Source organism: Peromyscus californicus, unplaced genomic scaffold (assembly GCF_007827085.1).
Source record: "Peromyscus californicus insignis strain IS unplaced genomic scaffold, ASM782708v3 Scaffold_11__1_contigs__length_118956290, whole genome shotgun sequence".
Lineage (NCBI taxonomy): Eukaryota > Metazoa > Chordata > Mammalia > Rodentia > Cricetidae > Peromyscus > Peromyscus californicus.
In genome coordinates, this window is record NW_026294402.1 from 60597384 (window position 1) to 60624049 (window position 26666).

Genomic DNA, 26666 nt, shown 5'->3' on the forward strand with positions numbered 1-26666 from the left:
TAAAGAAAACAATACAGGCAAGGAAATAGCCTGAAATAAACTCCCATACAAAACAGACCCTTTCTGTGTGGCTCTCATACAAGCTCAGCTGTATTTCCAACCATGCCACACTTGACCTAGAGAAGGTAATTCCCACTCCATCTCCTCAGGGAAGAACACAGTATTTCTAGTTGCCCTAGACTCTGGTGTTAACTAGTAGACCTCCACAATTAGCTCCCCCTTCCTGGAGGACTTAATTTCTTTCTGCTCCACTGCCAAACGGCAATTCTGTCTGAATCAGTGCAGGCCCCAGCACATCACAGACTGAAGCTGCCTACAACAACCCTGCTCACACCCCCTTTCTGCTAGCTGCTTGAATTATCAGTGACTCAGAACGTGATCTAGCAAAAGCCTTAACAGCTCTCTACTAATAGGGCCAATCTCTCCTAAAACTAGTATACAGATTCTTTGTCATTGTGGGATTAAAGAAAAAGCTTTATTATGGTTAAGGAAAAGAAAAAAAAAAAGCAGAACTAAGGAAAATGCAAATTCAGTGTGTAACTGCAACCAGAGCAAACAACGTTCAGAGGAGACTCAACCTATGACTTGAGCCCAGAGAAGTTACAAAGTCCTAATCAAACTCCAGGCTGGAAATCATGTCTACAAAGCAGGGTTCAATATAGCCTTTCAGCCGGGCGGTGGTGGCGCATGCCTTTAATCCCAGCACTCGGGAGGCAGAGCCAGGCGGATCTCTGTGAGTTCGAGGCCAGCCTGGGCTACCAAGTGAGTTCCAGGAAAGGCGCAAAGCTACACAGAGAAACCCTGTCTCGAAAAACCAAAAACAACAACAACAACAACAAAAAAAACAATATAGCCTTTCCTGATAAAATATTTAGAAAGAAAAATGTTTTCCTTGACTCTGCTGAAAGCCTATCTCCCAAAAGTAGAATAAGTCTCCACTTTGTTATAGTAAGATTTCAAGAACTGACTGAAAAACACTAAGGCTTTACCGCACATGGAACAGAGACTGGCTTTAAAAGGATAATTTATGTCTCTCCACTGTCTTCTGGCTTAGGAGACCTAGAGAGAAACATCATCTAGAAAACTCAGCAACCAATGTGCACCATCCAGGTACTACTTTATGCTAAAGCCAAAAGTTTGTTCTTGCTTATTCATCTATGTACTATCTTTCTATATCTGTTTAGAAAAAACAAACAAACAAACTTTTTAACACAATTGTGTATAAAGAGCAAGCCAGTTGTGTTGTGGAGCATCTGGAAAGTGATTATGTAACACGTAAATGATTCACCCAGGACAAGGCAAGCTGTGACTTGCCACCTAGTCTGTCGTTGTAACAGTGTCTACAAAACTAGGATCCTGAGGCCAAAAAAAAGTCATTCCAGAAGAATAGGGCTGTACCAAGTGAACACATATAAGTAACTGAGATTTTAAGCAAGAAGTGATGTATCTTAATATGCAATTTAGCTTTAGATGTGAGAAGTAGACCTACTTCTCATTACCTAAGTAGAAAGTTTATTGTCAACAGTCATCAATTACTATTTATTAGCAAATATTAATTCTACATAAACCTTGCTTCCTATAGGATGAGCTAAAGTAAGAGTGGGAGACTAAGCTGTAACAGCTAAGAGAAGAAAAATTATCCTATTAAGGGTAAAGGAAATATAACCCCTGAAGAGTCAGAGAGATATGGATTTTACTTTCTTCTTCTTCTTCTTCTTTTTTTTGGAGCCTTGTGCTTGCTAGGCAAGCGCTCTACCACTGAGCTAAATCCCCAACCCTCCCCCCCCCCCCACAAGATTTATTTATTTATTATGTATAGTGTTCTGTCTGCATGTATGACTGCAGGCCAGAAGAGGGCACCAGATCTTGTTACAGATGGTTGTGAGCCACCATGTGGTTGCTGGGAATTGAACTCAGGACCTCTAGAAGAGCAGTCAGTGCTCTTAACCTCTGAGCCATCTCTCCAGCCCCGAGATACGGATTTTCAAAGTGACCTAAGAATTCTAAAGAAATTTTTAGTGAACTATTTGGAATTTTTAATACTCAAGAAGACTTGACTTTCAAGAGTAGTATAACAGATATTAGTTCATTCACCTGACGTTCTTAAAACTTATTTCCTGTCGAGCAGTGATAACGCACACCTTTAATCCCAGCACTAAGGAGGCAGAGGCAGGCAAATTTCTGAGTTTGAGGCCAGCCTGGTCTGCAGAGCTAGTTCCAGGACACCCAGGACTACAGAGACTACCCTGTCTGGAAAAACCAAAAACAAAACCCAACAACAACAACAAAAAAACCCAAAACAAAAAAAAACTTATTCCCTAGGATGTACCAGGAATTAAACGAATGTTAGGAATATAACAACAAATCAGTAAACAAAGCAACAGAAGTAGTATTAAAAGTAATCCTCCTGCAAGGAGCTAAGGGCATTTTTAGGAAAGGGAATGCTAAATTGAATTCCCACTACAGAGTATTATTACAGCACAGATCTTCCCCAACTTATAATGTATCACCTCTGCAATCTCTTTAATTGTTGCTAGGTTTAACATCTACTCCACATTAATTAAGAGTTTACTTACCATCTCCAGAGCTGTATTATTATTAGTGTGCAATTTAGCCACTGAATGACCTCATGTTGTTTTACTCTTGGAAAACCACTATAACTTTCCTTAGATTTAAGAGACTTTTCTCTAGAAAACAGGATGGTAATAAAGAGAGAGTGGAGAAGAGAAAAGAAAAGTACAAACATAAAATGACTGGGACTTGCTAACAGTTCTTTCTACTATCCTGGCTGACTCGTGTAAGAGCAGGATAAAGTATGCCAACAAGGAAGAAAAGCATTAAGAAGGCAACAGTCTGAAATGAAAAGATGTAACTTAGTTGAAAGGACAAAAGGACATACCACTAAGCGCTTGCCTAGTTGCTTACACACAAAGAAAGGAAGATGCACGTAAACAAAATTCAGTACCAATTAAAACCAGAGCAATAAAAAAAGCACAAAGATGAATCTACGCAATAAGCATGCAACGTTATTTTTCCAGAATACAAAGAGAATGAACAATAGAGAGAAAATAATAAAGGAAACAGATGCCATTTAGTACTGCTGAAGAGACTAAAATAAATGGGAGAAAAGTAACCTATCAAAGGCAAAATACAGGAATAACACCTTGAGTAGAACAAAGACCTTGCATGCAGACTGAAAATGATCACTAAAGGTTCAGCAAATTCATTTATTTAGAGACAGAATCTTAAGCACCCCAAGATGGCTTCAAATTCGATATGTAACTGAAGATGGCCTTTAACTCCTGATCCTCATACCTCTGCCTTCCCATGGCTGGGATGTCAAGCATATACCACCATACTTCGTTTTGTTTTGTTTTGTTTTGTTTTTGAGACTGGATCTCCTTATGTTGCCCAGGCTGACTATGAGCCTCCTGTCTCAGTCTCCAAAACACTTGGAATTACAGACATGTGACCACCATATCTGACTTTATGAAATCAACGGTTTTGAAAAAAGGAAAAAAACAGCCAGGCAGTGGTATTTCATGCTTTTAATGCTAGAACTTGGGAGGCAGTGGCAGGCAGATTTCTATGAGTCAGAGCGAATTCCAGGACAGCCAAGGCTACACAGAGAAACCTTGTCTTGAAACAGCCCCCATCCCCATCCCCCCAAAAAAGACCAGCATGGTTACAATAGATATGGTCTTAAAAATAAACAACAAAAAGGGGATAGGAGAGAAGGGAAAGAAATCTACAGAATTTTGAATAGAAAATTTGTTAGTAAGATAATCTTTTACTGGAAGCTGTAACAAAATAAATAAATCTCTATTTTTTTCAAGACAAGGTTTCTCTGTGTAGCCTGGCTGTCCCTAGAACTGCCCGCCTCTGCCTGGAATTAAAGGGATGCACCACCACACCTGGCTGTAAAAATAAATCCTTTTAAAACTCTTATACTACTGGGTCTGCTGGCAAAGCTACTTGAGAGGATGAGGCAGGACGCTCACAAGTTTGACAATTGCCTAGACTAGAGTTAAGTTCAAGACCAGTTTGTGCATCCCAGTGAGATTCTATCTTAAAAGTAACAAAAACATTTTTTAAGTGGGAAAATAACTTTTTATTTAATTAATTAATTTATTTTACATACCGCCTGCAGTTTCCCCTCTCTTCTCTCCTTCCATTCCCTCCCCACATCAAGACATTTTTAAAAAGGAAATCATTTGGGCCAAATGTTCAGGGTCCTAGTTTCAATCCCAGTGCTGACAAAACAAACAAAAATTATATGAAGTTTTATGTTAAGTTGTTTTCATTTTTTAAAAGATTTGTTTATGTATATTGGTGTTTTGCCTGTGTGTGCACACATGTGCATGCATGGTGCCAGATGCATGCAGTGCACACAGAGGCCAGAAGAGGGCACTGGATTCCCTGAAACTGGCATTATGGATGCTTGTGGGCATTGAGAACTGAACCTGGGTCCTCTACAAGAGTAGCAAGTATTCTTAACCACTGAGCCTTCTCTATAGCCCTGTTTTCAATGATTTAAGAACACACACATATACATATACATACATACATACATACCTATCTATCTATCTATATATCTTGTCAGAAATTACATAGAACACTAAAATCAGTTCCATAAATGTAAACAATTCTTATAAATACAAATACTAAATTATATAACCTGAAGAAAGATTCCATATAAATACTAAAAGTTATCTTTACCTATTAAAAAGTTATTTTTCATCTAGAAAACAATCTATAATTTCTGAATGTCCAGAATATAAAATAAAGACATATTCCAAGGAATGATTTCTAGTGGTCCTGATGTTCTTTTAGAGAGCTCTTGTCCTATTTTTGACAATAAAAAATTGCATAAGCATTACATTATTTCAACCAGGTGACTTTTCAGAAACCCAGCTTTCAAAACTCAGCAGGCTTCATAGTAACTTTGGTGGTACATTTCAAAATATACACTGTAAAATTGCCAAAGATTCTTTAATTAGCCTTGGCCACAGCAGCCAAACCATTTCCCATCTGTTCCCTACAGCATCTCTGGCTTTATACAGCTAATAATCAGCTCTGACAGGTCACTGCAGAGATGTTTAACCTTAGGAGGTAGGATAACTATCAAGCTGGCTGGAAATGAAAAGCAGTGACTTCTTGCTTCCATGGATGAAAAAATGCAGAATCAAGACAACCAATACCTTACAGAGAGGCTGTCTCAAAGCATGTACAAACTTCTGTGACTGTTTTCCTTGCTTTTCCTCTCTTCTAATTGTACTCCATTTCCCTATTTAGGATCCTCACACAACAGACTCTGATATCACCTGTCCACCATGACTTGTCAGTGTGTGTCATCTGTTCTGTTTCTGCACATATCACCAAGAAACTCCTCTCTGCATGGCTCTGGCTAAAGGACCAAGAAGGTCATAACGACCACTCTTCAATCTCTATACCCACCCAAAGCTCATAACTGAAGTCCAGATCTCCATTTCCTATTTGGAACCCAAATACAGCTCTTGGCCTAACAGCTCAGGGATAAATTCATAAATCACACACTTTAGGTTATCAACTGCATGTTTTGAGGTTATCTGTTCCAGGTCATACTGTTTGTCTACCACAGGAATAAATCAAATCTGTCTCCTAGAAGGGTAAAACTGAAAAGAGTGGTTCACTGCTCTTGTCCAGAAGGCAAATTGACTACTTAAGCCATACTTACATATAAGCATAATCAGAGTACTTCTCTTTCTACCCAGATAGAGCTCTATAGCACCCTAGAAGGATTCAAAGAGAGGGTTCTTTTCCTTGTTAACTACTCACACACAATCCAGTCTAGGCAGAAAATAAAGCATACAGTGCTACCCTCTCTTCTTTTTAGGGCTTTAGATAAATTTTCTTAATTTATTTTTATTTTATGTGCATGTATGTTTTGCCTGCATGTATGTCTGTGCGACAGTGTCAGATCTTGGAGTTACAGACAGGTGTGAACTGCCATGCAGGTGCTGGGAATTGAACCTGGGTCCTCTGGAAGAGCAGTCAGTGCTCTTAACTGCTGAGCTATCTCTCCAGGCCCCTAGATAAATTTTCTTACAGACTTTGACCTAGACAAGTGACAGCTGCATTTTAGTGTACATAATTTGCTTACAAAACTCATGTCACACACATATGGCAGCAGTCAGGGCCACCTAGCTAGGTACTCTTCTCCAAAAATAATGCTATATTCACTTCTGGTTAACATAGTTTAAAAAAAAAAAAACTGAACTTAGAATCAGGAGATATGATTTCAGGGGCTGGAGAGATGGCTCAGCATAATACATACTGTTCTATCACAGGACCCCGAGTTCAATTCCCAGTACTCACACTGGGAAGCTCATAAGCAGCTGTACCACTAGCTCCAAGAGATCCAAAACATTCTTTTGGTCTGGTAGGCCCTCTCACACATGTGGCATACAAATACATGTACACATAAATAAAAAATATATCTTTTTAAAAAGAGAAATATGATTTCAGAACTTGAATTTCCATTGACATTAAGCAAGCTTCATCATTAAATATTAACTTTTTTTATATGAAATGGGAGAAAAATCCATGTTCTAAGCATATTCTGAAAACATAAAACTAAAAAAGTAAGACAATTAAAAACTATCAGTGACTGAAATATCATAAAGTTCTGGTGTCTGAACATGCAGAGGACTATTTTATGGTTATACTTCATTAGTCAACTAACTAGGAACCACCCCCCCACTTTCTATTTATTTATTTATTTATTTATTTATTTATTTATTTATTTATTTATTTATTAAGCAGTATCTCACTATTTAGCCCATGCTGGCCTGGAACTTAGAACAGGTTTATCTTTGCCTCCCCAGTGCTGGAAATCAAAGGCATGTACCACTATGCCCTACCTTTTTTGGTTTTGTTTTTTAAACATAATAAGGTCTTACTGGTACTAGGCTTGCCTTGAACTCAAGATCCTCCTGCTTCCTGTGTACTGAGATTATAAGAATATGCTGCCTTACTTAGCTATAGGTCATTTACAGCATTTAAAAAAGTAAAAAGCAGGGTGGTGGCGCATGAATTTAATCTGAGCACTCAGAAGGCAGAGGTAGGTGGATCTCTGTGAGTTTCAGGCCAGCCTGGTCTACAGAGTGAGTTCGAGGACAGCCAAAGCTGTTACACAGAAAAACCCTATCTTGAAAAACCAGAATTAATAAATAAACAAATTTAAAAAATAAAGAAAAAATTATAAAATTGTTTTAAAACAAATTAAATTACAGACTGTATTGATAGCCATTTGAGTCCTATGAAGGGAAATGACAATCATTTCTTCTTCTACAGACTGATACATGTTCTCCTTTTATTTATTTTTTTATTTTTTATTTTTTGGTTTTTCAAGACAGGGTTTCTCTGTGTAGCTTTGCGCTTTTCCTAGAACTCACTTTGGAGACCAGGCTGGCCTCGAACTCACAGAGATCCGCCTGCCTCTGCCTCCCGAGTGCTGGGATTAAAGGCGTGCACCACCACCGCCCGGCCATGTTCTCCTTTTAAAGAATTCCTAGCCAGTTGGGATGTAACTCAGTTATTATTACAATGCTTGCCCTTAAGTCTCAGTAACCCAATGGTTAAAGCATAGGCCTCCAAGAATGCCTGCCCAGCAGGCATGGTTCAATCTCTAGTACCCCATGAACTGAGTGTTGTAATCAACACTTGGGAGGTAGAGGCAGGAAGACCAGAAGTTCAAGATCATCCTCAGGAGGTGGAGGTGGACATTTCTTCAGTGGTGTAGCCACTAGTAAGCTGTCCGTTCCTCCCTAAATAACCCCTAACCGATGCTCATATAAGTAACCTTAATTAAATTCCTTGGTTCACAAAAAAAGCCAAAGAAAAAAAAGGACATCAAAGTAAAAGGGGGAATAGGAAGGGGATCAACGAAGTTGGGGGGGGGCAAAAGGTAAGTAGGTATAAATATAAACACATTTTATATATATATATAAATATGGTAATGAAACAGATTGCATATTTAATATATGCTAATAAAATAACAATCCCACACTATTCCTACCTCCAGATGTGACTCAGAAGACCTTATTACTATAATGACTGACAGGTTCTATCTTGTTTCAAAATCTTTCAGGCCCAGGCTAGGGGCACGGCTCGGTGAAGGAGTACTTTAACTATTATGCATAGGGCTCTGGGTTCAATTCCCAGCACCTCAAAATAAAAATCTCTCAGGTTCAATGTACAAAGTTCATGGTTTTAACACATCTGGACTCTCTCACCAAGCTCTTCCAACCCACTAGATTGTCGCCCTAACATGACAGGCCTTCAAATAAAAACTGTATGAAGTTCAATACGGGTATGTGCAGAGAGAACTTAAAATAAATCAATGGGATCCAACGAAGTTGCTGAGAAGGGTATCACATTATATTATTTTCCCTGAATTCCAGACGCTGCACTGAAAGCACATCATCTCAGGTAGCCTGCGGTAAGGATAGTACAACATGTAAACCATCCTGAGTTTATTCAGATGGAAGAGTAAGGCATCTCCCTCTCCACCTGCCACACTTCAGGAGAACTTACTAATCAACTGGATTTCCACACAGGGCTCTGTGAAGAAAAACAATCAGCTTCCTTTTAGGTCTCTTCCTTGCATTACATTAATTTATTACATTAATTACTATAACAAAGGAACTGTGTCATCTCCTCAAGTAACATAGCTCTCTGCCATATATCACCAATGAAGTTAGCTTAAAAAAAATACACTAGCCAGGCACTGGTGGCACAGGCCTTTAATCCCAGCACTCAGGAGGCAGAGGCAGGCGGATCTCTGTGAGTTCGAGGCCAGCCTGGTCTACAAAGCGAGTTCCAGGAAAGGCGCAAAGCTACACAGAGAAACCTTGTCTCGAAAAACCATAAAAAAAAAAAAAAATACACTAACTGTACCAATTTGAAAAGACAGATCCAATCAACTGGGCTCATCTGACCATGTGTCACATAAGGACAACAGAGTAAAATTGCAGCACCTCTGTCTCCAAGTCTTTCTAAGCTGCAGCTCATGAATAGCTTTATGGTCCTTACAAGCTTCTATTCTCAGACAAAGATTATGAGGCTTGACCTGTTTCATTTCGCACGAGCAACTGACATTTCCACCAGGACAAAGCTATTCAACAGAGCTCAGGTACAGATCCTTGGTTGTTTGTCAATATCATTTTGTGCCAGGATAAGTATCTCACACAAGATAAACAGCATACTAAACCTGCAAATAATTCAGTCTCAACTCTCCAGAGATTTACTTGGTGGAATTGATCCATATAGGAAAGGCTTATCAAGACCTGTAAGTAGGCCAAAAAGCAGAAGGCAAAGGTTATCTGAAATAACAACAACAACAAAAACCTTTGCTACTCTGCTTCTGTTGTAATTTAAGGGCTATCCAGCCCTTTGTATTTTCCTCCAAGAAAAAAATGGTATTATTATTATTATTTTTGGATGTAGGAGGGAGCTAGGCTCAGTAGGAGAGTACTTGTCCCACTGTATGGGACATGGATAAGGCCCTGAATTCCAGCTCTAACACCACGGATGGGGGAGGAAGGCATGATAGTACACGCATATAATCCAGGCACTCGGGTAGCTGAGACCAGAGGACCACAAACTGGAAGTCTGCCTTGGCTTTATAACAAGTTCCAGGGCAACTAGGACACATGGTAAGACTGTCACAAAACAAACCACACCAACAACAACCCGTTGTGGGAAGAGTACAAAACTAAGTAGGTTCGAGGCTTCTCAAAATGTTTAATTGTTCTTTAGTATTTTGTTAACTTTCTGCTTCATCTATGCATACTTGCTTCTAAAACCAGATGTTCTAAACATAACCAACTCATGTGAACCCCCATGTAGAGATAGTTCTTTGACCTACAAGGTTATAGCCCAATAAAGCGACCCAAAATTGAAAATCTCCTCATGACCAAAATACAGTTAGTATGCTTCATCTTCAGGCTGAATATGAAGGCTTAAAACACAATATACCTGCCGAGTGGTGGTGGCGCACACCTTTAATCCCTCAGGAGGCAGAGCCAGGTGGATCTCTGTGAGTTCGAGGCCAGCCTGGTCTACAGAGTGAGATCCAGGACAGGCACCAAAACTACACAGAGAAACCCTGTCTCGAAAAACCAAAAAAAAAACAAAAAACCCACAATATACCAATAAAGTACAACTGTTTAGTACCTTGACTGAGTGGCTACTGAGAGCTGCAACCCCCCACCCCCACCCCGCCAGCAGTTTCCTGAAAATCCTGAGAGTAGTAGACCACATACTGCCAATCCAAATACGGATAAACATCAAAATCATACTCTGAAATATAGTTTGCTTTCTTTCCCACTTTTTAAAAAAATCTTTTGTTTTGTTTTTTGAAACAGGATTTCTCTGTGTAACAGCCCTGGCTGTCCTGGAACTTGCTTTGTAGATCAGGCTGGCCTTTAACTCAGAGATTTGCCTGCCTCTGCCTTCCAAGTGCTGGGATTAAAGGCGTACGCCACCACCATCTGGCACTTTCTAACTTTTAAGATAGGGTCTGGAATATGGCTCCTATTAAGTTTCTCTCTCTTTTTTTTTTTTTTTTTGTTCTTCGAGACAGGGTTTCTCTGTGTAACTTTGCGCCTTTCCTGGAACTCACTTGGTAGCCCAGGCCGGCCTCGAAATCACAGAGATCCGCCTGGCTCTGCCTCCCGAGTGCTGGGATTAAAGGCGTGCGCCACCACTACCCGGCAACTTAAATTTCTCAGAATTTATAATTTATATTTCTCATAATCATAAAGTCAAAAAGTTCTAACCTAACCAATTAAAAATTGAAGACTGCTGTATATACTTTTAAAAAAATGGTGGCATATGACTAATCTCAGAAGCAGGTAATGTCTGAATTCTAGATCAACCTAATCTACATAAGCCAACCAAGGTTACACAGGTAGAACCTGTCTCAAAAAATAATAATAAATAAATAAAATTGGAATTAGAGGATGGATACATGACTCAATAGTTAAGAGTGCTTACTTGCTGGACTGTTCCCAACACCCACATGTTGGCTCACAACTGTCTGTAATTCCAGTTCCAGGGGATCCAATGCCCTTTTCTGGCCTCTGTGGGCTCCTGCATTCACATGGTGTACATAAACTCATGCAAGCAAACACACATATACATAACAATTTTTTGTAAAGGAAAGAAAAAATAATTTTTAAGTTAGCATACAAAGGAATGGACATATACTTAAATATACAATAAATATAAAAATTCTATCAGACTTAACAGCATATATTTGTCATACTTGTCATTCCTGGAAGGTCAACACTGAAAGGGAAGAAGCATGAGCAAACACTGTAGAGTACTAGGAAAGTCCTACACAGGGTATTGATTTGTGGTTATGTGGCTAAACAAAAGATGTACACAAGATTTGTGCATTTTGCAGGCATGGTGGTGTTCATCTTTAATCCAAACACTCAGAGAGACTGAACTCTGAATTCAAGACCAGAACTACATAGTCTGGACTACATAGCAGTTTCCAACCAACCAGGGCTACTTAGTGGGTGGACTGGAGAGATGGTTCAATAGTTAAGAGCATTTGGTTGCTCTTCCAAAGGACCCAGGTTCAGTTCCCATCACCCACATAGCAGCTAACAACTGTCCATAACTCTAGTTTCAATGGATCCAACTCTCTCACACAGACATACTTGCAGGCTAAATGCCATAAGAATTAAATGAATAAATAAAGATTTTAAAAATAACTCAGTGATAAGAGTACCTCGCATATACAATATCCTAGTGACAGGGTAGGTGGGGACCCTCAGCAAGTCTGAAGCAGTAGTTGGGGCTCAAAAACCCTGGGTGCAAAGTCAACTGGATCTTCCCAGCAGCAAACACCCCAGCTTCCAACACAGGCAAACAGAGCTGCAAACCTTTTGACAGCCAGGTGCCCACTCCCTGCAGCTGCACAAAACATCCTGGCTGGAGTGGAACCCGTGCAGGATTCCCCACCCCCATCACCAATGCAGCAGGCTACACTTAATAGCCTGAAACAACAACTGGACTGCTGTGGGTAGAGAGTGCAACTGTTGCAAGCAGCTGGGAATGAAGGCTCTAGCAGCTGAAAACAAGCTCAAACCTCAGGCACAACAAGCTGGTTTTGCCTTGGGTCAACTGGAGCCAATGGGAAAACCATGGTGTTTTCTGGCCTTTTGCTCTCCACTTTCCCCACATGTGCTTTGCTATTGAAGGCTGGAGACAGGGACTAGAGCAGTCATCCTAAATTAGAACACCCTCAGGTTTTACAGGTTTTCTCTTTCCCTCTCTAGGGTCCGACAGTTCTTTCCTGATTTGTCCCATTTTATACCTCATTTACATACACATACATTCAGCCAATCAAGGCCCATCTGGCTCTATATAACAATGTGCAGGCTCTAGACACTCTTTGAATTGCTCTATCACTAGAGGCAGAAGAAAAGAAGGCTTCAGAGTCCATCTCTCAAATGACTCCAGCTCTTCAGAGAAAGATGAGTGCTCAAGGCTGGTCAGAAACATATCTGTTGAAGACTTGCCTCCAGCAAGGGAATCTGCTTGAGTTCCCACTGCTCTAGCTCCAAGAGACACTGCACCTGCTCCCCCTAGAGCAGTGTTCCTCAGCCTTCCTAGTGCTGCGACATTTAATACAGTTCTTCATGTTGTGGTAACCCCCAACCATGTAATTATTTTCATTGCTACTTCTTAACTGTAACTTTGCTACTGTCATGAATCATAATGTAAATATCTGATATTCAGTATTATCTGATACTCGACCTTAGTGAAAGGATCATTTGACCACTCCCCCCACCCAAGGGTCGACCCACAGGCTGAGAATGGTTAGAAGGAATCTGTTTCTGCTCAGCCTTCAAGACGTGCTGCTAGCTGTATGTGGTGGCACACACTTTTAAACCCAGCACTTGGAAGTGGAGGCAGGCAGATTTCTGAGTTAAAGGTCAGCTGGAGTCTGATCTACACAGAGAGTTTCAAGATAGCCTGAGTTTACATAGGGAGACCCTGTCTCAAAACAAAACAAAACAAAACAAAAGGCCTGCTATTCTTGTCAGTGGCCTGTTTTCTGTTGACTGGCTCTGCAAGGGGCTGCTCTTGGCCAGCGTTCTGAGAACCAAGAGAGTTTTTGTGCTGGAACATGTGCTGACACTCTTGGCTAGCGCCTGAAGCCTGCCAGGGCACAGAGCTGCAACCCTTGTGAGCTCACGAGATTGGCATCCTGGCATCCTACTTCCCCTTTTGCATTTTTATTCCTGCATGGTAGATAAAGCTCCCCTGGTTTCCCTTTAGAAAGTCTGTCCACTCCATGCTTGGAAGAGTAAGATAAATAGGAGAAAAACCATCTCACAAGGTTCCATCTCCAGTGCTAAACAACACCAACAAAAACACAGCACACACACACACACACACACACACACACACACACACACACACACACACACACACAGTTTTTGTGGAAGATGTGAAGTGGGGACAGCAAAAGGAAGGTAGATATGGCTATAAAAGGATACTATGAGGGACCATTATGCTATGGTATTGGGTACACTACGACCTTCCACATGATAAAATGGCATAAAACTAGTCAGGCATGGTGATAGCCACTTGTAATCCTACTATTTGGGAGGTAAAGGCCACCCTTGGCTACAGAGTGACTCTGAAGCCAACCTGGACTACATGAGATGCCATTGTCTTAACAAAGAAAATAATGGGCCATCAAGATGGCTCAGCAGGTGAAGGCACTTGTTGCTAGGCCTGACAACCTAAAGTTCAATCCCTGGGACCACACAGTAGAAGAAGAGAAACAACTTCCCCACCAATAATAAAAGTTTAAAGAAATGCATAGAACCAAGTAAACATATACATAAGTACACATAAACAGATGCAAGTAAACCTGAACAATGTCAATATTACAGTATTGTACTATACAGTCTGTAAGGTTCAGAAAGACCAATACCACGTGTGCTCTCTCATCTACAGAACCTAACTGTTTTAGTACATACATTCCCTTAGTTATTTAACTCACTATGTAGTGTAAGCTGGCCTCAAACTGAAGCATCCACCAGCCTCACCTCCGAAATGTTTGAATTAAAGGTGTGTGTCACACCACGCATGGCCCTATGATTTTTTATATAAGTGTATTTACACAAGAGTGTGGGTAGAGGCCGTAAAACTAGAAAGAGAAACACGAGAAAGGAAGAAAGGTTTTAAGAAAAGTGGCAGCAAGTGTAGCACATACATACATACATATAAAAAGAAGAATGCTGGGGGAGAAGTCTAAAAGGTGGAAAGGTGGCAGGGAGATGGGGTGGGCATCAATCAAAATGGAGTAAGAATCAAGAGTGGAAGTTTATGCCTTTAATTCCAATGCGGAGGTAGAGGTGGATCTCTTGAGTTCAAGGCCAGTCCAATCCACATACTGTTCCAGGCTAGCCAACACTATACTACACATCTCAAAAACCAGAAAAAAGAATGTGCATAAAAATGCCATAAAGAAACACATTAGTTTGTATAAACAACAACTAAAGAAAATCTACGTTTTCTAGTTTTCTACTTTAAGCAGTCAAAACTAGTAACAAATCCAGCACTTGGGAAATGGAGGCAGGATTAAGTGAGACCCTGTCTTTAAAAACCCTGACCTGGAAGTGGGCAAGATGGTTCAGTGGGTAAAATTGCTAGACATAACCTGAGTTTGATCCCCAGAACCCATGTTTAAAAGAGAGGGGAAAAATGGGGGTAGTCTCTTCTGCTCCATCCATCACATGAAGATACAGCAAGAAAGGACCCTTTCTGAAGCAGTGTGAGCTCTCACAAGAAATGTCCTGTGTTTTGACCTCAGATTTCTTAATACTGGCATGCTCATTTTGGTGGGAGCCAATAATTCCTGGAGATCTGGGAGCTCACACCTTAACTCTGCAGGAGACTCTGCACTTGACTTTGCTCATTTACAAATCTTAGTCAATGTTTCCTGATACCAGAGATCCTTTTCTGGTCTCCCTTGGTAGCAAAGTCATCTGGCTTGCTTTGTTCTCCTCCAGGTCTATTGGTTATGGCATAAGCTCTGCGTCAGTGTCCTAACTTTTAGTTCAACAGAGCTGTTCCTAAGTAATAAAAAAGACATTATAGTAGGGCTTCAAGAGAGAGCTCTAAGACCACTAGATGCTCTTGTAAAGGACCTTTATCGCCACTTCCAGAGGCTCTGATGCTATCTTCTGACCTCCACAGGTACCAGGCAGGCATGTGGTACACAGACATCCATGCAAACAAAACAATGCACATAAAATAAAATAAACATAAAAATAAAAATCAAGCTTTTTGTGCAGGAGCCACCTTTCCTTAAGTGTAGCCACCACCCCTCATCAAAGAAGCCTCTTTTCAGCAAATGGAGATCATCACAGGAAACAACTGGACACAACAGATCGTGGGGAGCCCAGACCCAATGAACACATTTACACCACAGCTCAGAGAACTTTGCACAAGAGGGGATACAAAGATTGTATGAGCCAGAATACCAGGATACCAACTGTGAAACAGTCTCTCCTAGAAATGGCTACATAAACAAGACTGGAACAATGGCAGTATCAATAGACGTGTTAGCTGGGCGGTGGTGGCACACACTTTTAGTCCCAGCACTGAGGAGGCAGAGGCGGGCAGTTCTCTGTGAGTTTGAGGCCAGCCTGGTCTATAGAGCAAGTTCTAGGACAGCCAGAGCTGTTACAGAGAAACTTTGTCTCGAAAAAAGAAAGAAAAAAAAAAAAAGAGACATGTTAATGTGAAAAAAGGAGATTTTTGCAGGGGCTCACCCCTAGACAAAGAACTCAGACAACTAATGACAGCTGGGAGGAAAAGAGTTAGCCTTTGGTGGAGGTGAGCCTCCTCACTGGCTGTTCAATGCAGAGTGGTCAGCCTTGGAACCATATATACAACAACAGAAACAGATTCAGCGGGTTTGTGTGTGTGTGTGTGTGTGTGTGTGTGTGTGTGTGTGTGTGTGTGTGTGTGTGTGTGTATGTGTGTGGTACATAAACATACATATGTAACAATAATAATAAAAAAGGCTATCAAAGAGAATGTAGGGGAAATATGAAAGGAGTTGGAGGGAGGTTAACTGGGAGGGGCTGGAGGCAGGAAAGGGAAGGGAGAAAGTGCTGTTATCTATTTCAATTCATTAAAATTTAAAAAAATACAAAAAAAACCATAACACAATAACCTGGATGGAACAGTATGTACCTGTAGTCTCAGCACTCCTACACAGCGGGACAGTAGAGACAGGAGAATCGGCTGGACACTCATGGGCCAGCTAGGCTAAAGTAAATAGCCTAACAGTAGAAACAAGAGAGCATACCTCAAAAAGGTAGAAGATGAGAATTCTTCTCTAGCCTCTCCACACATGGGTTGTGGCACACATGCACCCTCATTCCCACATTCTCTCTTCCTCTCACACAAGTTTCAAAAACCTATTTTTAAAACTTTCCAACTCTAGAGTTAACACATTTTAGTTATTTAGCATTCATAAGAATAGCTATTTAAGTACAATAAATTTACTTCTGACTTGAAAGGGAATTCTGTATCAAATATAGGAAGGACACTAAGAACTGGTGATCAAACCTATAGGTTCATTCTATGGGCTGACAGGGCTTTAAAACCTTTAAAAGCTGAGATGCTATGAATGCCATGCAGTATAGACCGAGTGCTGTGTGAAAGCACCTGGGTTCAGCTCCCAGCATGGCAACATTTTAAAAACTGGCAATAAGAAGGACTGCGGGTGTAGTTCAGTTGGAAGAGTTATTGTCTAGCACACACCATCCTGGGTTGAATCCCCAGCACCATATAAACCAAGTGTGGATATTCCAGCACTAAGGAAGTAGAGGTAGGAGAACCAGTTCAGAGTCACTGTTGGCCATATACTAAGTTTGAGGCCAGTCTGAGTAATGTGAAACCCTGTCTCTGAATGAATGAATAAATAAAAGCAAGTTCTGGGGTTGATGTCCTAGTTTCACACAGTCAGCAAGATGAAGGAGAAAAAAATTTAAAAACTGCTCAGTAGTCAAAACACTTGCTGCTCTTACAGAGGACCCAGTTCAATTCCCAGTACCCACATGGCAGCTCACACACATCTTTAACTCTTGTTCCAGGGGATCCAATGCCCTCTTCTGACTTCCATGAGCACCGAGTACACAAGATGTACGTGTGTGTGTGTGTGTGTGTGTGTGCAGGCAAACACCTATACACATACAAATAAAATAAAAGTCTTTAACAACCCCCCCACCCCCAGCACATTGTTATTAAGTCTTCACATTCTTTGGCCACTAATCCTGAGAAGTATAAAATCTTTAAACTGCTCCCCCCCACGATGTTATTAAAATCTTCACATTCTTTGGTCACTAATTCTGCGAAGTATAAAATCTTTAATGCGCCCCCTTCCCCCCGCCAAATGTTATTAAAATCTTCACATTCTTTGGTCAATATTTCTTCGAAGTATTTGCAACCAGAACAAGACAGTACCACATATTTTTAAAAAGTCTTAATTTTATGTAGAGGGAAACTTTTTTTATTTAGTTGATTCTGTTCCTAATGATGCCCAGCATTATTTCTCTGCCAGCACATTGACCCAATTTTTTCTAGGAATCCTCACCAGACTTTCCAGTTTCATTTGGGAGTTACCATTGTCAGCTGGAAATTACTCATCCTAAGAAAGTACTTGAGACTTCCTGCTTATTTTTTTATTCAATTCTTGCACACTGAGGTTCACCAATGTTTCATCTCACTCATATATATTTCTGAAATAAAATCTCAAAGGGCTTAAAGTTCTTGTCCATTTGGTGGTGAATTTCTATAACTCTACCATTAGGAAAGTGGAAGCAGGAGGATTAAAAACTCAAGGTCATGTTTCCCGGCTTGTTCCTCAGCTCACTATAGCCCACTTCCATTCTTGGGAACATGTTTTCCTTCCTTAATAAGCTATCTCTATTTCTATTCCATGTTGAGCTTAAAAGGTAAGACCTTTTCTCTATCTCTCCTCATAGTGACTGCCAGGATTTTTACCTAATCTATACTATTTTTCTTTTAAATGCCAATAAAATAGTCCTTGAGCTTAAAAGAGAGTTCAAGGTCACCTCTGGCTACACAGTGATTTTCCATTAGCATGAACTACACAAGACCCTGTCTCATTAAATAAAAAAAGAGAGAGAGAGAGAGAGAGAGAGAGAGAGAGAGAGAGAGATGGCTTAGCAGTTAGAAATGCTTGTTATGTAAGCATGGTCCCAATACTCCTGTAACTCAAGTACTGAGTGACAGAGACAGAATAGAATTGCTTGGTCTCACTGGCTGCCAGTCTAGGTGAAAAACTCTTGCTAGAGTCCAAGTTCAGAGAGAGACCCTTCATTAAAGGAATAAGATAGAATGCTTGTGCACACACCTGCATATATATCAACCCCACCCCACCCCCACAAAGCTTTATGTCACAGAAAAATCATAATATTGAACTTTTATGTGTATGTGTGTGTACAAATGTGCTTAAAGATGCAAATGTCTTCCTCTATTATTCTCTACTTCACACTGGAACAGGGATCTACCTAACTCCACACACACCCACTACAGTACTGAGGTTACAGATGTGTGCTACTGGCCAGTTTTTACATAGGTGTTGAGTATCTGAAGTATGGTCTTTATGTTTACATGACAAGCATTTTACCAACTGAACCAGATCTCCAGACCCTTAATATTTCTTTCTTTCCTTTTTTTTCCCCCTCCCCAAGACAGGATTTCTCTGTGTAGCTCTGGCTGTCCTGGAACTCACTATGCTGATCAGGCTGGCCTTGAACTCAGATCCGCATGCCTCTGCCTACCAAGTGCTGGGATTAAAAGCATACGCAACCACAGCCCGGCTTTCAGACCCTTAATATTTCACTTATGAAAAACATTTACTGCCAGGCAGTGGTGGTGCACGCCTTTAATTCCAGCACTCGGAAGGCAGAGGCAGATGGATCTCTGTGAGCTCAAGGCCATCCTGATCTACAGAGCGAGTTCCAGGACAGGCTCCAAAGAAACCCTGTTTAAAGAAAAAAAAATGAGAAAATATTTATTAGGCTGGCAAGATGGCTCAGTAGATAAAAATCCTGAGCCAATCCCTGGAACATACATACAAGTAGAAAGAAAAAACTAACTTCACAAAGTTGTCCTCTGACCACATGTATGTCACAGAACTAGAGCCCCCCCCCCCCCACAAATACAATTGAAAATATAAAAGTATTTATTCAAATGTTAAACAAGATCAGTGCCATTACTTAAAAGCTTCTATATAGAATTTATGGTCGTCAAGATGATGTTTGGAGGTAACATCTTAAAAAGCAGCAGCCACTGTACCATTGTTCTCATGGTATAATGGGAAAAATAAAATCTAAAAAACAGACTGGCAAGATGGTTCAAGAGGTATAGACGCTTGTTGACAAGCCTAACAACCTGAGTTTGAGCCCTAGGACACACATGATAGAAGAAGAGAACCAACTCCCACAAACTGTTCTCTGACTGTCATGGATGTACTGTGGCATGACCATGCATATGAATGTATGTATGCATTCTTGGAATAATCAAGGAAAAGCACAGATAACATCTATTACTACTTATTCCAGCAGCTCTACTTGTGTAGGCATGTGCATGTTGAGGTTAGATGACAGTTTATGGGAACCAGTTCTCTTCTTCCACCATGTGTTTTTTAGAGCTTGAACTCAGGTTGTCAGATATGGCAAAGCAAGTGCCTTTGCTTCCTCAAGCCAAGTCATCTGCTCTTTTATGTTGTTGTTGTTTTTTGTTTTGTTTTGTTTTTTTTTTGAGATAGGGTCTTGCTTTATATAACCCATGTGTTGATCAGGACAGCTTGATCTACAAAGCAAGTTCCAGGACAGCCAGGACTATACAGAGAAACTGTCTCAAAAAAAAAAAAATTAAATTAAATTAAATAAATAAATCTTTACCTTCAATTATACAAAAAGAAATGTCAAATTTGTTTTTGCTTTTGCTTAATATCTAGATTGCACCCAACTGTTTTTTTCTGTGATTTTTCAAGACTCCTTTTCCCTCCCCACAGCCTCTAAGACCACCAAATAACTCTCTGGGTTTTTGTTTTTGTTTTTTCTGTTTGGTTTGTTTTTTTTTTTAATTTTTTTTTTTTTAGATTTATTTATTATGTATACAGTGTTCTGTCTGCAGGCCAGAAGAGGGCACCAGATCTCATTACAGATGGTTGTGAGCCACCATGTGGTTGCTGGGAATCGAACTCAGGACCTCAGGAAGAGCATCCAGTGCTCTTAACCGCTGAGCCATCTCTCCAGCACCTCTGTTTGGCTTTTTGAAACAGGGTTTCTCTGTATAGTCCTGGCTGTTCTGGTACATGCTCTACACCAGGCTGGTCTTGAACTCAGGGATCTAACTGCCTCTGCCTCCTGAGTGCTGGGATTAAAGGCATATGCCAGGCAACTATCTATTTTGTATGGACCTTTGCTTTAACATGAACTTCAAATACTGTAAATATGTTAGTTGGTTGTTGTTTTGGTGTGCGGGGTTGAAACAAGTTTGAGATAGCACAGGCTGTCCAGGAACTTACTGTATAGATCAGGCTAGCCTCAAACCCTCAAACCTACAGAGATCCACCTGCCTCTACCTCCCAAGTGCTGGGATTAAAGGCATGTGACATCACACCCAGCTAAATATTATAACTTTTAAATCTTTCTATATCCATTATATTTCTATGTAGCTCTGGATGACCTGGAACTACCACTTACGCATTCTGAGGATGTGTAGCTTTTTTAGTATTAGATATAGCATAACCTCAAAAAAAGGGGGTGAAATCTACCTAGAAACTCAACATCAGAGCCTACAAGTTGCCTAAAAGTAACACATTTTTCTTAGCATGGATCTGAGTTAAAGAATTTTTAGGGGCTGGGAGCTACAACTCATGGGTAAGATGCTTGCCTGGCACACATAATGACCTGTATTTGACCTCCTGGGCCCAAAAACATATTCTAATGTTACATGTCATAAATAACCTATTTTGGCAAAATGACTAATAAGTCTTCTAGTACACTACAACTGTACAATCTGGTGGTATACATAATTAAAAATAGGCCAAACAGGCCCTAATACTGCCTTGTACCTCAGCTACTGTGGTGGTTTGAATAAAAATGGTCCCCATCTGCTCATATATTTGAATGCTTAGTCACCAGAGAGTGGAACTTTTTGAAAGGATTAGGAGGATTAGGAGGTTTGAGTAGATGTGACACAGATCTGTGGACAACTTGCAGGAGTTGGTTCTCTCCTTCCATTATGTGGGTACTGGGGACTGAACTCAGGTCAGCCCGTGAGCCATTGCACTAGTTTTTGATGCAGGGTCTCACTGTGTAATTCAGGCTGGCCTAGAACTCATGAGGTAGCCAAAAGCTAGTCAAAAATGACCTCCAATTCATGGTCCTCCTGCCTCCACCTCCCAAATGCTTTGATTATAGGAATGGGCTATATGCATGTTCTTTGAAAGATTAAAAAACTAGCCAGGTGGTGGTGGCACATGCCTTTAATCCCAGCACTCGGGAGGCAGAGCCAGCCTGGATCTCAGTGAGTTCGAGGCCAGCCTGGTCTATAGAGCGAGATCCAGGACAGGCACCAAAACCACACAGAGAAACCCTGTCTCCAAAAAACAAAAACAAAACAAAACAAAAAAAGATTAAAAAACTAACTCAAATTTGCTGAAGCCTCACTAGGAAGGTCATATTTTTGGCCTTTTCCCCTTAAGAAAGAAGAAAATTCAGAGGCCTTACTTACCCACAACTCCAGACACCCAAGGCCTACTCAGCAGCTGAGCAAATCCCATTTTCAGGGAACCGCTCTTACTCCTGGTGTCTTCCAGACACAACTGAGTGCAACTGTCACTGTGATTAACTTCCAGGAATGCCAGCCAGCAGAAAAGATTTAACAAGTAGCTACTTCCCCTCAGTCAGCTGGACTCTGGAACAACTGCAGATACTGCCTCTTTCTCTCTGCTGGGCAGAAAGGCAGCTATCAATCTGAGGAGTCTATAACCATCCAGGAACACACCAGCATCAACCAATCTTATTAAAAGCTGCTAACCTCCTACTTGACCCATCTAACCCTTCTACATTTCCAGCCTCCTTTACCCTGTTCCATTTCCCTTACATCATTTCTCAACCTTTTAATACTATGTAATTACTTACTATGCTTATTCTTATCTCCTTTTAAAAGATACAATCTGCTGGGCCTGGTGCCTCAAGCCTGTAATTCCAGCACTGCAGAAGGTGAGGCAGGAGGAATGCTTCAAAGCCAGCCTGCACTACAGAGCAAAACCTCTTCACTCACAAAGGTAAAGTCCACCGGTGGCTGGTTTTTGTCTTGGTCTACTTTATTCACTGACAGATCTTAGGAAGCTAGAACAGTATTTCACATATAGCAGGAATCCAATGGAATGAAACAAACAAAACCCTAAAAAGGTCAACAAGATCCAGAGTACCCAATACTATTCTCTAGCAGAACCAGACTGGTTCCTGTGAGTGGCCCACCTTGCACACACTCCTCCAAGTTAGGATACATGGAGTGGGCAATGCTATAGGCCGTAAGGTAACAAAGCCTGCCCTTGAATCAGAAGGGTTTCTTAAGCCATTCACAGTCTGTCTTGTTCCTAGTTTATTAAATTTGGCATAAAATGCGTTGAATGGAATTTGTTTTAGTACAAAAGGAGTTTGAAAAAAAAACACATGAAGTTTCTTTTTTTCAAAGTCTAAGTCTAATTCAATTCAGAAAACATTAATTATGCATAGTTATATTCAAAGCACTGGACTAAGAATTATGGGGACAAAAGAACAGAGGAGACATTGCTGTCTTACAGAGGTTGGAATGAGGCAGGAAGAAAAAAAATCCACAAATAATTATCATTTAAGGCAGCATATGATAAAGTACTCTAATAGAGATCTGAGCCACCACCCCCTCAAAAAATCCTAAAGAGACATAGAGAAAAATGAAATCAGTTCTGGAGATAGACTGAGAAGTAATGTGGGTAAATAAAAGGCTTCAGGAAAGAGACTAAGAATTGTACTAGTTTGAAGGAAGGGGTAGACTGTGGATGTGAATGCCTTGGAAGCAGAGAAGAAGGGTATTCCAACAGAAAAGAAAAAAGAAACAGACTGAAAAAATACAGGGTAAGTCATTGGGACGGCTATAAAAAGATATGGGTAGACTGAAACATGAATTAAAGCTGAGGAAGGCCATGTTTGATCGAGACAAACTCTGAAATAAGCCTAGAAGCCAGCAAGATGGCTTAGTGGGTAGAGGACACTTGCCCCACAGCCTGGCAAACTGGGCTCAATCCTCAGAACCTATGTAAAGGTAGAAGAGAACTGACTCCACAAAGCTGTCCTCTGACCTCCACATGTACACACTGGTACCTACCCACACATAAATCAACACCCCCACACATGATAATTTAAAATTATTACACATACACGCACAATAATTTTTTTAAAGGTTCTATTTCAACAAGAGAGACCTTTTATTTTTTTTGTTTTGGATTTTTTCTTAATGATTTATTTATTTTTATTTTATGTACATTGATGTTTTGTCTACATGTATGTCTGTGTAAGGGTGCTAGATCCCCTGGAAGTAGAGTTACAGGCAGTTTGTAAGCTGCCATGTGGGTGCTGGGAATTGAACCTAGGTCCTCTGGAAGATCAGCCAGTGCTCTTAACTGCTGAGCCATCTCTCCAGCCCCCACGCACAATAATTTAAAACTATTTATTTTGGTTTTTTGAGACAGAGTTTCTCTGTATAGCTCTGGCTGTCCTAGAACTCACTTGGTAGCCCAGGCTGGCCTTGAACTCAAGAGATCCACCTGACTCTGCCTCCCGAGTGCTAGGATTAAAGGTGTGAGCCACCACGGCCTGGCAAATAGTTTTATACTTTGGTCTATGCTAGTGGGTTAGTTTTTTTAAGGAAAAAAAATATGCCAAATTATAATATGCTAGGCTAGACATAGTGGTGCAGACCTTTAATCCCAGCACTCACGAAGTAGAGGCAAGCAAATCCCTTTGAGTTTGATCAAAGAGTTCCAGGCCAGCCAAGGATACATAGTGGCACTGTCTCAAAAGAATAAAAAGAAAAAAGAAAAAAAAAAAAGAAAAGAAGAGGCTAGAAGGCTGAAGCAAGGGCTCAGTGGTTAAGAGTCAGTTTGATTCCCAGCACCCACATGGCGACTCACAACCATCTGCAACTCCAGTTGCAGGGGATCTGATGCCTCTTCTCACCTGTGGGCATCAGGCATGCAGGTAGTGCTCAGACATACATGCAAGCAAAACATTCATACATATAAAATAAAAATACTTAAAATTTAAAGAAATAAAACAGCCTCCCCCAAATCCATGGTGGTTTTCTGTGTTACTTATTCTAGAACAAAATGATTTTCTTTTAGAGCATTTCGATTCATAATTATATATTCATTAGTTGCCTATCTCCTCCACTAGACTATAGGTCTCAATAGGTCAGGGAAGGGACCATGTCTGGCCTAGCACACGAAGTACTCAAGAAATAAAAATATATAGCAGCACCATGTAGCACAGAACATAGAAAGAATATTGCCATAGGATTACTGCACAAATGTATAGAAGATGAAAACCTGAGCTAGGTCAGATAAGAAAAAAAGTGAGGTAAAGGGGGCTGGAGAGAGAGCTCAGTAGTAAAGAGCACTAGATATTCTTCTAGAGGATCTGGGTCTGATTCCCTATACCCTGTTAACTCCAGTCCCAGGGGATTTAATCCCCCGACCATCTCTATGTGCATGGGCAGCCAGTACACATTAAAATAAAAAGTGAAGTAAGCCGGGCGGTGGTGGCTCACGCCTTTAATCCCAGCACTCGGGAGGCAGAGCCAGGCGGATCTCTGTGAGTTTGAGGCCAGCCTGGGCTACCAAGTGAGTTCCAGGACAGGCGCAAAGCTACACAGAGAAACCCTGTCTCGAAAAACCAAAAAAAAAAAAAAAGACTCTGCTCTAGAAACAAACCTTGTTCTAGAACAAGGTTAAGTATTTGACCAAAGTATCACACCAAACTTCAGGATTTGTAACTGAGGTTTACATGGTTTACTCATTAATGTCCAATTCAGTTCATGTGACAGAATTTCCCCAATCAGATACAAAATGCCACCTAGAAATGTTGTTAGGAATAGTGCTGACAACATATCAAAAATCTGTAAGCTGTATTTTTGACAGAATAAAGCAAATACCACTGCCTTCCTCTACAAATATTAACCTACAGCCTAAGAAAAGACAGGCAACAGCATGCAATGTGGTACCAGCACCCAATGTACCCTAACTGTAGGGATCTGGAGTCCATGCTGTGGTCTGATTAGGTTGTGTGGTACCTACTACCTGGCCATTTGCTAATCCAATTCCCTCTGCTCCACATGACATTTAAAACAACACAACTATCTATCTATAGGTACTAGAGAGATGGCTCAGCAGACAAAGGCACTTGCTGCCAAGCCTGACAAACTGAGTCCCCCTCCCCCATACCAATATGGTAGAAGGAGAGAACCCATTCCTATAGGTTGTCCTCTGACCTCCATATGCCCGCCATGACATAAGCACCCACAAAATGAATACATAAATAAAAGTAATTAAAAATCTTTAAAGGGGAGAGGGGCTGGAGAGACAGCTTAGTGGTTAGAAGCACACTCTGCTCTTGCAGAGGAGTTTGAATCCCAGGACTTACGTCAGACAGTTCACAACCACCTGTAACTCCAGATCCAGATGATCCAATGTCTCTGTTCTCCACACACTTACACACAGACCCACACTCATACACATATTCGCAACTAAAATAAATATTTTTTAAACTATAAAAAGAAAATAAAAACCTATCTATAAAACTAATTATAAAATTCTATGCTGGGACATTACTGTAAGCTCAGCACTCAGAAGGCAGATTATCAAAAGTTTGAGACCAGCCTGGTCTAAATATCAAGTTTTAGGCTAGCCAGAGCTACAAAGTGAATCCTTGTCTCAAAACAACAAAATAAACAAATAAAAATATAAAATATTTTAAATCACACATTTAAATGAAACACTTCCCAAATAACCATTAGCTTGCCTGAAAATCAGTCACATGCTACAGATGGCTGCAGATAAAGCAACGCACTGTCATGACTCGACTGAATCTACAACAAACAACAGTGCTGTCCACCAAGTATTCCTCTTCCAGACCAATCAGGTTAAGGACAAATTTAAAACAGTGAGTGCTACTTCCAACACACAAAGATATCATAACCACCGTGTGCTTTCCCCATAATAACAAAAGATTAAAAGACCATCACCTTCATAATATTTAACAAACAGCAAAATAAAACAACAAAAACAGCTGCTGTTGTAAGTTCCAAATCTAAGGATTATCTAGAAAATGCTGCTAAAATCCTAATTTGGGGAAATAACTTGGTTATGCAATTTTATTCCCTTTCATTACTTGAGGGCTCAAGATATAACTCAGTGGGAAGCAAGCACAAGACCCTGGGCTTGAGCCTCAAGCAACTACACAAAACAAAAAAACCCACATCATCTCATTTTCTAAACA

At 40.5% G+C, this 26666-nt stretch overlaps 1 protein-coding gene across 2 annotated transcripts in view; it reads right to left on the reverse strand.

The window, feature by feature from the left end:
* Znf609 (zinc finger protein 609) overlaps window positions 1-26666 on the reverse strand; it is a 154147-nt gene that overhangs the window by 118749 nt on the left and 8732 nt on the right. The window lies entirely within an intron of this gene.